The sequence below is a fragment of the Chenopodium album genome, chromosome 7 (genome assembly GCF_948465745.1).
Source record: "Chenopodium album chromosome 7, dcCheAlbu1.1, whole genome shotgun sequence".
NCBI classification, from domain to species: Eukaryota; Viridiplantae; Streptophyta; class Magnoliopsida; order Caryophyllales; family Amaranthaceae; genus Chenopodium; species Chenopodium album.
The window spans coordinates 35,641,447-35,655,420 of NC_137840.1; positions in this window are offsets into that span (position 1 = coordinate 35,641,447).

Here is a 13,974-nt window from a genome sequence, read left to right on the forward strand (position 1 = left end):
AACATAGACGTTTTAACGTCGCATTTAGGTCTGTCCCGTAGGAAAAAATTGAATAACTTGATTGCGTACGAAAGAAAACAGGGCACCAGTCAGATTTTCTGACTGCCGTGCCATGGCAGAATCTACCGTGTCACGGTGCAGTACACCGTCTGACAGTGTGCAACACCGTGTCATGGCGCTCTTTGGTGTGTCACGGCAGGCCTAAAGTCAATCCGGTGGCTTGTTTTCTCTTTTCACAGTCAACTTCCTTCGATTTTTCTGAAAAAACGTGTATGTTCTACATGCGTCTTAGCCCCGGGGGATTTAAGCTCTATCAACCCAAAAAACACTAATGGCAATAAGGGTTCATCCGAGTTACTAAATCCACCCAAACCATGGAGTCGAGTTCGATTTCATCACGAACTCGCGGATCCGCCCTTTGGCTTACACCCTCAAGGGAGGCTGCCTTGCTAACGCGTCCAAACTCTTAACCATGGTACACTTTTTGACACCCAAAGCTTGACCAATAGTTGAACATAGATCTTGACCTTAGGTTGCGAACTCTTTTTACATCATTGTGACTAAATGCTACATGGTTTATTTGGTGCAAACTCTCACGTGTTTGCTCTTTTTGTTTACCCATGACCGAGGGTTTTTATTTCCACATAGTAATTAAAATGGACTAAAAATTGATTAAAACCTAGAAATTGCGCAAATTTAGGCCTGAAATTACTCACCGTGTTACGGCAGGTCTGCCGCGCCACGGTGCTTTGTTAATAAGTGACTTTTATGTCACTTTTAGGGTGTTTATTGAGTCGTTTTCCGGCTTATTTTCCAATAATTTAGCCCATTTTGTCCTTTACTTCTTTTATTTGCTTTTTCTCGTCTTTTATCTTTTTATTTGAGTATTTTGTAGTTTTTATTAGTTTTTAGTTTAATTTCGTAATTTAATTATGTTTCTTATTCTCTTTTGTTCTTAGTCTAGGTTCTTGTTATTATTTTTCTTCTCGTTTTCCTCTTATCTTTATTTTATTTTCTAGTTTGTTTTCTTTATTTTATTTTATTTATTTTCTTTTGATTTTATTATTTCTTTTAGTTTTAGTATTTTACTTTACTTTATTTTATTTTTTTTATTTTAGTCTTTGTCCCGTTTTTCCCTCGTGTTTGTTTTTGTGTGCAGGTATGTGTGCGGGTCAAAGCAGGGATTTCAAGGTCAAATTACCACATTGGAAGTTTGGAACCCGAGCCATTGCAAGCATATCTCACCCCCTAGCTGCTGCCCCTCACCTATATTTGCTATCACCTTATCCTTCACCACACACACAACTTATCCTCTACCACACACCCCACCAGCAACCAACACCTCTGCTCGCAACCCAGAGCATCAACCACCTCCAACCACCATCAATCTCCACCCACCAACACCAACATCAACATCAATAACACAACACCAGCACACGCGCACTTCCCCTGCTCCAACCAGCAACACACCACCACGCAACACCAAAGCTACAACAACAAACACCAACACCATCTGCAACAACAATCTGCAATAACAAATCCAACAACACAAATTTCAACCACCGCCGATCACCCCAATCCAACCATCAGCCGTCCTTACCACCTCCAATCAACCTCCACCAATCCCAGCCACGCACTTCACCCAGCAACCAACACCGCAGCACCTGCTACGCCTCCCAACGCACCACCTCACCTCAAATTCAACTCCAATTACAGCAGCCACCACCAATTCGCATCTCCAATCACACCGACACCGCACAAATTCACAGCAAGGAGCTACCCAGCTACTCGCGGCCGCGCAGCCCTGTCAGAAGGCGCACAAATTGGAGTCCTAAACAGAGTCAAGGGAGTAAGTTTGCGCGACCTCTTCGCAGTGTCTTTGCGGGCGCGTAGATCAGGGTTCAATTTGAACCACATCACGAGCTTTACACGTGATTTTAATGAAATCCAACGGCCGTGTTTAAATGATGCTTGATGAAGATGACGATGATGAACGGTGAAGATGAGGGGATGCGTGGTGATGGTGATGATGGAAGAAACAGAGCAGCGAAATGAAAGGGAAGATCGTGGGTCTGAGGGAATTTGGGGAATTATGGGTTTTAATTTCTTTTATTTTATTTTTATTTTCCTTTTCTATTTCCTTTTTCTTTCTTTTGTTTTATTTTATTTTCTTTATTTTGTTTTCTTTTATTTATTTTATTTTATTTAGCCTTGTATATAAATACCCTTTTGGGGTTATTTTCTCTCAACTTTCACTTAACATTAATCTACCCTAGATTAGTTTTTAGATTAGTTTAGCTCTTTTTATTTTCTCTCTCTTAGGGTTAGATTAGTTTAGAGAGAGAAAGCTTGGAATTTTCATGGGGTTTTTGGGATTTTGAAGAAGCATTTTGTGGATTTTTCCTCTCATAAATTCAATGAATCTTCCTAACATTCTCTCACATTTATTGCTTTCATTTATTATTGTTTTTACTTATTTATTTGTTTATTTGAGTAGATTAATTAGTTTAGTTGTTGATTCTTGCTTTTATTATTATTTTACCTTGTTTTCCATATTTTTGTTCATTATGTTAGCTTAGGTTTTGTTCTAGGGAAATGGATGAAGGTTATGTTAATTAATTTAATGATTGATTGTAGTTAGTATGAAATTGTTTCTTGATTTTTGTGTATGGATAATGCTCTTATGGATTAGAATCTTTCTAGCTAATTGATTCTATGCTTTTAATTGTGTTTTCAATCTATTGTGCGAAAGTGAGTTGTTTGAGAGCCCTAAATTCCTCCATACCTTTTCTAGGCTAGATGCACGAGAGTGAATTAGTTTAGTAGGATTATTAACATGTTTAATTGCGCAAGAGTGAGTTAAATGTGTAAATCGTCCTAATTGAGGTCATTTTCATCAAATTGTTTGATGTTGTTGAATGCATTGATGTAATTGGATTCCACTTTCCCTAGTTTTAGTTATTTGCTCTTAGTAGTGTTTAGTTGAACCTCTCTTTACATCACAAGCTTTCCTAGTAGTCTAATTAGCATAGATAGATACACTTAGTCCTTTTGGGTTCGACCCTTTACTTACCCCTATACTCGTATTAAGGTAGTTTAGGTATTATAAATTGTTAATTTGGTTAGGGTTAGTAGACTAATGACACTATCTTAATCCCGATCAAATTTTGGCGCCGTTGCCGGGGACTAAGGCGTTCATTAGTTTGTGTTGATTATATTAGCTAGGTTCTTGTATATAATTTGATTTTTGTTTGCATTTCTTTGTTCAATCTTTGTATAAAAATGGCATGCTTATCTTTTCCTCAATTTGATGGTGAACCCTTCTATGCTTACTTTGAAAGACTTGATGGTTTTCTTAGTTACCATGGGTGTTCTCTTAATGATGCTTGTGGTATAGCTTATTGGGGCATAAATGAGTATACTAGGGGGATGGTTGAGGATATGAATAATGGTAGATTTTGTCATTTGTCTATGCATGATGCGTGGGATTTCTTCACATGGCTTGCTAAGGATTCTTTAGATAGAGAATCTCATGTTTCTTACTTTGATTCTCAATGCCAAGATTCTTTTAATTTTTGCATGAATTCTCTTGATACTTCTTATGTGCCTAGTGATAATCCAAGTATGCAAATTGACACCTTTCCCCCTTATGCTCATTTTGATGAGGTTTGTGCTAATTTTGATGATGTGCAATTTGACTTTGATCATGAACCTCAACCCAATAACATTGAAGCCCAAATTCTTTCTCAAATGCAATATCTCACCCAACAACTCCAAGAGCTTCAAGAGGAACAAAAATTGAGAGAAGTGAGGCTTGCCCAAGTGATGAGCGTTTTGGTTGATGTAAATGGATGTGAGGCACCTCACTTGGAGTGTAAGAGTATTTTTAAGAATGATGTGGGCCAAGGGTGTGAAGTTGAGGGGAGATTTTCTTGTGATGAGGGGATTTTTGAGGATTTTGATCCTTTTCATTTCCCATTTGAGCTTGAATGCCATCCTTCCCCTTATTTACCCCCTTTGAGAGCTTCCCTTGGTGAGGATGTGAGTGAGCCATCTTCAATTTTGAATGAGGGATTTCATGAGGATGATGATGATGAGTTTGAGCAATCAAGAGAGATTGAGAGTCCCTTGAGTGATGGTGGAAGAGTTGTGAATGAAGAAAATGTCGATCTGAGGTTTCCAACCCTCTTCCCCATCTTGATGAGTCTACCTTGCATGTTTGTGACCCTTCTATCCATGAGTCTTTGGACTCATTTGAGGTTATGGCTAGTATGTTCATTGAAGGTGTAACAAATCACTATAGCCTTTTGAGAGAGTTCATTGGCAATGCTTCATGGGAAAGGGATGAGTTTGAGAGAAACCTTTATCCTTTCATGCATGGTTTAGAGACTCTAGGCTTTGAGGATCTTGAGGGAGTTGTTGTTCATCGTTGTGATAGAGAGGAGGATGAGGTTGTTTCTATTGGAGAGTTTTTGTTTGAGGGAGATGTGAGTCATGAGTGTTCTTTTGAGGATTCTATGATTGATTTTCATGCCCTCGTTGATGATGTGAGGCGTTGTGAGACCATTGTTTTTCCTCCCCTTCCTCGTGGCCCTTTCTCAAGGAAATTGGACCACATCTCCTACTATCCCATGTTCCTCCATTATTTTGTCAAAGAGCCTATTGAGGACCCTCTCTTGTTTGATGAGACTTTTCCTTCTCATCCTCCCATCATTGAGGAAATGGGTGATTATGCCACCCAAAAAGATTTTGAGAAGGTTTTGCCTTTTTATTCTCTTCCTTATTTTTCTTCTTCTTTCTCTTCTTCTTTTTTTGATTTTTCTTTTGATTTTTCTTCTTTCTTTTGGCATCTTCCTCCTCATTTACGTGCAATAATCTTGTTGCACGTCCTCCTCCCGTCATTTGCCTACTTTTTATCATATGAAATGTGTAGTAGTGCATTTGATAAGCTCTTGCGTTCGTTGCAATATTATTTACTAGAGCGGTCTCGCTTGGACATTAAACAAGCCTTTCTCGGGAAGTAACCCGAGGTTTTTATTGCTTTCATTTTGTTTCCTTTTTAGATTAGATTTTCTCTCATGGAAATGTTTCTGTGCCTTTTGCTAGGTACATGGCTTGATATACTCTTATGCATTGGTTTGGATCAAGAACCAAGGAAGTTTGACGCCTATTTTTGCTAGCATAAGGAAATCGAGATTCAATTCAAGAAGAAATCGGCTTTGAAAGGTTAAATTGGTTCATTTGCGAGTAATTACACCCACCAATATCTGGTAATATCTTTCCTAGATCTTTCTCTAATGGTTGGTGACTCGTTGGACTTGTGTTGGTTTGTTGGATTGATTTCTTTCTTTTCCCCTCCCATGGATTATTTGGTTTATGTTTGAGTATATTGTCTCATTCAAGCTTGGGGGAGGGTATCCTATCATGTTTGGTGGGATGTTGATTCGTTTATGCCATGCACTTGAGTATATGCATTTTCATGTCTTCTCTTATATTTTGAAAAGTCCAGAAAGATTTTTGTTTACTTTCAAGGTAATTTTGGCAAAATGTGTTTTGTTTGTTATTATTTTGGAAATTTTGTTTTGGACTTGAATCCTTGAATGTTTTTCTTCCTAAGTGGTAAATGTATGCACGGTTTGAGAGTGTCATTGGTTGACTTTAGGATACTATATGCTAAGGTAGTCGGGTTAAGAACTTTTAGGGGTCCATGAAGCCTTAGTTCACGGGAATGTGGTAAGATGGAGTTGCTCTCTATAGTGGATTTGAAATCCTTGGTTGGTATTTGTTTGGTTATAATCGCTTGTGAGTTTCATTTGATCTAGCCTTCATCACCTTGTTGAGCGGCTATTTAGGATCCTTGACTATGCATGTCTTAATCCTTGTTTTGACCTCTAGCTCCCAAGATCGTGACAGGGCCTCTCTAGGGGAGGAAAAGGGCACCATTTCTCATTTTTCTTTATCTTTTTTTTATTTTGTTACAAATTTGATTTTCTATTTTGCATCAACCTACTTATTAACCAATTTGAGCCTAATGTTTCTCGCTCTTGTTTAAACTGCATTACAAACCCAATGGCCTATGTTTACCAACCCTTTTAGTTAGTGAAACATTGGCATGTGAGGTTTGAGTTTAGAGTGTTGAATATGAGCAAGAAAATTTTGTGAATTTGTTTAAGTAAGGTCTTGAAAATTGAGCTTGAAAAGAATATGCAAAAAAGTTTAAGAAGAAAGATGCAATTCAAGAAAATCAAATGAATTTTCAAGAAAAAGCCGTCCATGGTTAGAAAAAGGCAAGGACACATAAAAAAAAATAAATAAAAAATAAAAAGAAACAAATAAACACAAATAATATATTTTAGTTTCCCTTAGACTTTAGTGGGGTTAGATCAAAGAACGGTGGAGGGAGATAGATTTCAAACCTATGGAGAGAGTACGCATAGTTGAGATGTCGGGATAACCTTCTCAAAGTTTTTCATTTTTTTATCTTTTTCCGATTCCTTCGTGGAATCATGAGAAGCTAGCTTAAGGGTTGATTTGAAGCTAGTGGAGAGAATGCGGCCCGATTGGTTGGGGCTAGGGTGGATTGAGTCCTCATTAGTTCTCTATGCTTAGCATATGTTATGTTTCAATCAACCATTGACATCTTGGAACGTGCATGCATTTGTCTATTTAGAAAGGTTTGCGTTCATTGGTGTTTGTTCCAATCTCTTGTCGAAATATGAAATTGTGTTTTCTTTCTTTTTTTTAAGTTTCTTTTTCTTTTCTTTTTTATTGCCGTGCCTTGGTTTTTAGTTAGAGTTGTGGGTTAAACTCTTAGGACACCCTCACGAGAGCACACTCGTCCTCTAGGGCGATCTAGGGGTTTAAAGGGCTTGTCATTAGTTGCTAAAAGTGACCGTGATTCCTACGAAAGTGAGTTAGTGTACATTCTTGTCTCTTTTAGTGTCTTAGCTTTGCTTGAATAAATTATTCTCCTTCTCCCGTGTTTCATGTTAATTTGCTCGAGGACGAGCAAAAGGTTAGCTTGGGGGAATTTGATAAGTGACTTTTATGTCACTTTTAGGGTGTTTATTGAGTCGTTTTCCGGCTTATTTTCCAATAATTTAGCCCATTTTGTCCTTTACTTCTTTTATTTGCTTTTTCTCGTCTTTTATCTTTTTATTTGAGTATTTTGTAGTTTTTATTAGTTTTTAGTTTAATTTCGTAATTTATTTATGTTTCTTATTCTCTTTTGTTCTTAGTCTAGGTTCTTGTTATTATTTTTCTTCTCGTTTTCCTCTTATCTTTCTTTTATTTTCTAGTTTGTTTTCTTTATTTTAATTTATTTATTTTCTTTTGATTTTATTATTTCTTTTAGTTTTAGTATTTTACTTTACTTTATTTTTTTATTTTTTTTTATTTTAGTCTTTGTCCCGTTTTTCCCTCGTGTTTGTTTTTGTGTGCAGGTATGTGTGCGGGTCAAAGCACGGATTTCAAGGTCAAATTACCACATTGGAAGTTTGGAACCCGAGCCATTGCAAGCACATCTCACCCCCTAGCTGCTGCCCCTCACCTATATTTGCTATCACCTTATCCTCCACCACACACATACCTTATCCTCCACCACACACCCCAGCAGCAACCAACACCTCTGCTCGCAACCCAGAGCATCAACCACCTCCAACCACCATCAATCTCCACCCACCAACACCAACAGCAACATCAATAACACAACACCAGCACACGCGCACTTCCCCTGCTCCCACCAGCAACACACCACCACGCAACACCAAAGCTACAATAACAAACACCAACACCACCTGCAACAACAATCTGCAATAACAACTCCAACAACACCAATTTCAACCAACTCCGATCACCCCAATCCAACCATCAGCCGTCCTTACCACCTCCAATCAACCTCCAACAATCCCAGCCACGCACTTCACCCCGCAACCAACACCACAGCACCTGCTACGCCTCCCAACGCACCACCTCACCTCAAATTCAACTCCAATTACATCAGCCACCACCAATTTGCATCTCCAATCACACCGACACCGCACAAATTCACAGCAAGAAGCTACCCAGCTACTCGCGGCCGCGCAGCCCAGTCAGAAGGCGCACAAATTGGAGTCCTAAACAGAGTCGAGGCAGTAAGTTAGCGCGACCTCTGCGCGGTGTCTTTGCGGGCGCGTAGATCGGGGTTCAATTTGAACCACATCACGAGCTTTGCTCGTGATTTTAATGAAATCCAACAGCCGTGTTTTAATGATGCTTGATGAAGATGACGATGATGAACGGTGAAGATGAGGGGATGCGTGGTGATGGTGATGATGGAAGAAACAGAGCAGCGAAATGAAAGGGAAGATCGTGGGTATGAGGGAATTTGGGGAATTATGGGTTTTAATTTTTTTTATTTTATTTTTATTTTCCTTTTCTATTTCCTTTTTCTTTCTTTTGTTTTATTTTATTTTCTTTATTTTGTTTTCTTTTATTTATTTTATTTTATTTTATTTAGCCTTGTATATAAATACCCTTTTGGGGTTATTTTCTCTCAACTTTCACTTAACATTAATTTACCCTTGATTAGTTTTTAGATTAGTTTAGCTCTTTTTATTTTCTCTCTCTTAGGGTTAGATTAGTTTAGAGAGAGAAAGCTTGGAATTTTCATGGGGTTTTTGGGATTTTGAAGAAGCATTTTGTGGATTTTTCCTCTCATAAATTCAATGAGTCTTCCTAACATTCTCTCACATTTATTGCTTTCATTTATTATTGTTTTTACTTATTTATTTGTTTATTTGAGTAGATTAATTAGTTTAGTTGTTGATTCTTGCTTTTATTATTATTTTACCTTGTTTTCCATATTTTTTTTCATTATGTTAGCTTAGGTTTTGTTCTAGGGAAATGGATAAAGGTTATGTTAATTAATTTAATGATTGATTGTGGTTAGTATGAAATTGTTTCTTGATTATTGTGTATGGATGATGCTCTTATGGATTAGAATCTTTCTAGCTAATTGATTCTATGCTTTTAATTGTGTTTTCAATCAATTGTGCGAAAGTGAGTTGTTTGAGAGCCCTAAATTCCTCCATACCTTTGCTAGGCTAGTTGCACGAGAGTGAATTAGTTTAGTTGGATTATTAACATGTTTAATTGCGCAAGAGTGAGTTAAATGTGTAAATCGTCCTAATTGAGGTCATTTTCATCTAATTGTTTGATGTTGTTGAATGCATTGATGTAATTGGATTCCACTTTCCCTAGTTTTAGTTATTTGCTCTTAGTAGTGTTTAATTGAACCTCTCTTTACCTCACAAGCTTTCCTAGTAGTCTAATTAGCATAGATTGATACACTTAGTCCTTTTGGGTTCGACCCTTTACTTACCCCTATACTCGTGTTAGGGTAGTTTAGGTATTATAAATTGTTAATTTGATTAGAGTTAGTAGACTAACGACACTATCTTAATCCCGATCAAATTTTGGCGCCGTTGCCTGGGACTAAGGCGTTCATTAGTTTGTGTTGATTAGATTAGCTAGGTTCGTGTATATAATTTGATTTTTGTTTGCATTTCTTTGTTCAATCTTTGTATAAAAATGGCATGCTTATCTTTTCCTCAATTTGATGGTGAACCCTTCTATGATTACTTTGAAAGACTTGATGGTTTTCTTAGTTACCATGAGTGTTCTCTTAATGATGCTTGTGGTATAGCTTATTGGGGAATGAATTAGTATACTAGGGGGATGGTTGAGAACATGAATAACGGTAGATTTTGTCATTTGTCTATGCATGATGCGTGGGATTTCTTCACATGGCTTGCTAAGGATTCTTTAGATAGAGAATCTCATGTTTCTTACTTTGATTCTCAATGCCAAGATTCTTTTAATTTTTGCATGAATTCTCTTGATACTTCTTATGTGCCTAGTGATAATCCAAGTATGCAAATTGACACATTTCCCCCTTATGCTCATTTTGATGAGGTTTGTGCTAATTTTGATGATGTGCAATTTGACTTTGATCATGAACCTCAACCCAATAACATTGAAGCCCAAATTCTTTCTCAAATGCAATATCTCACCCAACAACTCCAAGAGATTCAAGAGGAACAAAAATTGAGAGAAGTGAGGCTTGCCCAAGTGATGAGCGTTTTGGTTGATGTAAATGGATGTGAGGCACCTCACTTGGAGTGTAAGAGTGTTTTTGAGAATGATGTGGGCCAAGGGTGTGAAGTTGAGGGGAGATTTTCTGGTGATGAGGGGATTTTTGAGGATTTTGATCCTTTTCATTCCCCATTTGAGCTTGAATGCCATCCTTCCCCTTATTTACCCCCTTTGAGAGCTTCCCTTGGTGAGGATGTGAGTAAGCCATCTTCAATTTTGAATGAGGGATTTCATGAGGATGATGATGATGAGTTTGAGCAATCAAGAGAGATTGAGAGTCCCTTGAGTGATGGTGGAAGAGTTTTGAATGAAGAAAACGTCGATTGTGAGGTTTCCAACCCCCTTCCCCATCTTGATGAGTCTACCTTGCATGTTTGTGACCCTTCTATCCATGAGTCTTTGGACTCATTTGAGGTTATAGCTAGTATGTTCATTGAAGGTGTAACAAATCACTATAGCCTTTTGAGAGAGTTCATTGGCAATGCTTCATGGGAAAGGGATGAGTTTGAGAGTAACCTTTATCCTTTCATGCATGGTTTAGAGACTCTAGGCTTTGAGGATCTTGAGGGAGTTGTTGTTCATCGTTGTGATAGAGAGGAGGATGAGGTTGTTTCTATTGGAGAGTTTTTGTTTGAGGGAGATGTGAGTCATGAGTGTTCTTTTGAGGATTCTATGATTGATTTTCATGCCCTCGTTGATGATGTGAGGCTTTATGAGACCATTGTTTCTCCTCCCCTTCCTCATGTCCCTTTCTCAAGGAAATTTGACCACATCTCCTACTATCCCATGTTCATCCCTTCTTTTGTCAAAGAGCCTATTGAGGACCCTCTCTTGTTTGATGAGACTTTTCCTTCTCATCCTCCCATCATTGAGGAAATGGGTGATTATGCCACCCAAAAAGATTTTGAGGAGGTTTTGCCTTTTTATTCTCTTCCTTATTTTTCTTCTTCTTTCTCTTCTTCTTTTTTTGATTTTTCTTCTTTCTTTTGGCATCTTCCTCCTGATTTACGTGCAATAATCTTGTTGCACGTCCTCCTCCCGTCATTTGCCTACTTTTTATCATATGAAATGTGTAGTAGTGCATTTGATAAGCTCTTGCGTTCGTTGCAATATTATTTACTAGAGCGGTCTCGCTTGAACGTTAAACAAGCCTTTCTCGGGAAGTAACCCGAGGTTTTTATTGCTTTCATTTTCTTTCCTTTTTAGATTAGATTTTCTCTCATGGAAATGTTTGTGTGCCTTTTGCTAGGTACATGGCTTGATATACTCTTATGCATTGGTTTGGATCAAGAACCAAGGAAGTTTGGCGCCTATTTTTGCTAGCATAAGGAAATCGAGATTCAATTCAAGAGGAAATCGGCTTTGAAAGGTTAAATTGGTTCATTTGCGAGTAATTACACCCACCAATATCCGGTAATATCTTTCCTAGATCTTTCTCTAATGGTTGGTGACTCGTTGGACTTGTGTTGGTTTGTTGGATTGATTTCTTTCTTTTCCCCTCCCATGGATTATTTGGTTTATGTTTGAGTATATTGTCTCATTCAAGCTTGGGGGAGGGTATCCTATCATGTTTGGTGGGATGTTGATTCGTTTATGCCATGCACTTGAATATATGCATTTTAATGTCTTCTCTTATATTTTAAAAGGTCCAAAAAGATTTTTGTTTACTTTCAAGGTAATTTTGGCAAAATGTGTTTTGTTTGTTCTTATTTTGGTAATTTTGTTTTGGACTTGAATCCTTGAATGTTTTTCTTCCTAAGTGGTAAATGTATGCACGGTTTGAGAGTGTCATCGGTTGACTCTAGGATATTATATGCTAAGGTAGTCGGGTTAAGAACTTTTAGGGGTCCATGAAGCCTTAGTTCACGGGAATGTGGTAAGATGGAGTTGCTCTCTATAGTGGATTTGAAACCCTTGGTTGGTATTTGTTTGGATATAATCCCTTGTGAGCTTCATTTGTTCTAGCCTTCATCACCTTGTTGAGCGGCTATTTAGGATCCTTGACTATGCATGTCTTAATCCTTGTTTTGACCTCTAGCTCCCAAGATCGTGACCGGGCCTCTCTAGGGGAGGAAAAGGGCACCATTTCTCATTTTTCTTTATCTTCTTTTTATTTTGTTACAAATTTGATTTTCTATTTTGTATCAACCTACTTATTAACAAATTTGAGCCTAATGTTTCTCGCTCTTGTTTAAACCGCATTACAAACCCAATGGCCTATGTTTACCAACCCTTTTAGTTATTGAAACATTGGCATGTGAGGTTTGAGTTTACAGTGTTGAATATGAGCAAGAAAATTTTGTGAATTGGTATAAGTAAGGTCTTGAAAATTGAGCTTGAAAAGAATATGCAAAAAAGTTTAAGAAGAAAGATGCAATTCAAGAAAATAAAATGAATTTCCAAGAAAAAGCCGTCCATGGTTAGAAAAAGGCAAGGACACATAAAAATAAATAAATAAATAAAAAATAAAAAAAAAACAAATAAACACAAATTATATATTTTAGTTTCCCTTAGACTTTAGTGGGGTTAGGTCAAAGAACGGTGGAGGGAGATAGATTTCAAACCTATGGAGAGAGTACGCATAGTTGAGATGTCGGGATAACCTTCTCAAAGTTTTTCATTTCTTTATCTTTTTCCGATTCCTTCGTGGAATCATGAGAAGCTAGCTTAAGGGTTGATTTGAAGCTAGTGGAGAGAATGCGGCCCGATTGGTTGGGGCTAGGGTGGATTGAGTCCTCATTAGTTCTCTATGCTTAGCATATGTTATGTTTCAATCAACCATTGACATCTTGGAACGTGCATACATTTGTCTATTTAGAAAGGTTTGCGTTCATTGGTGTTTGTTCCAATCACTTTTCCAAATATGAAATTGTGTTTTCTTTCTTTTTTTTATGTTTCTTTTTCTTTTCTTTTTTATTGTCGTGCCTTGGTTTTTATTTAGAGTTGTGGGTTAAACTCTTAGGACACCCTCACGAGAGCACACTCGTTCTCTAGGGCGATCTAGGGGTTTAAAGGGCTTGTCATTAGTTGCTAAAATTGACCGTGATTCCTACGAAAGTGAGTTAGTGTACATTCTTGTATCCTTTAGTGTCTTAGCTTTGCTTGAATAAATTATTCTCCTTCTCCCGTGTTTCATGTTAATTTGCTCGAGGACGAGCAAAAGGTTAGCTTGGGGGAATTTGATAAGTGACTTTTATGTCACTTTTAGGGTGTTTATAGAGTCGTTTTCCGGCTTATTTTCCAATAATTTAGCCCATTTTGTCCTTTACTTCTTTTATTTGCTTTTTCTCGTCTTTTATCTTTTTATTCGAGTATTTTGTAGTTTTTATTAGTTTTTAGTTTAATTTCGTAATTTAATTATGTTTCTTTCTCTCTTTTGTTCTTAGTCTAGGTTCTTGTTATTATTTTTCTTCTCTTTTCCCTCTTATCTTTCTTTTATTTTCTAGTTTGTTTTCTTTATTTTATTTTATTTTTTTTCTTTTAATTTTATTATTTCTTTTAGTTTTAGTATTTTACTTTACTTTATTTTATTTTTTTTATCTTAGTCTTTGTCCCGTTTTTCCCTCGTGTTTGTTTTTGTGTGCTGGTATGTGTGCGTGTCAAAGCACGGATTTCAAGGTCAAATTACCACATTGGAAGTTTGGAACCCGAGCCATTGCAAGCACATCTCACCCCCTAGCTGCTGCCCCTCACCTATATTTGCTATTACCTTATCCTCCACCACACACCCCAACAGCAACAAACACCTCTGCTCGCAACCTAGAGCATCAACCACCTCCAACCACCATCAATCTCCACCCACCAACACCAACAGCAACATCAATAACACAACACCAGCAC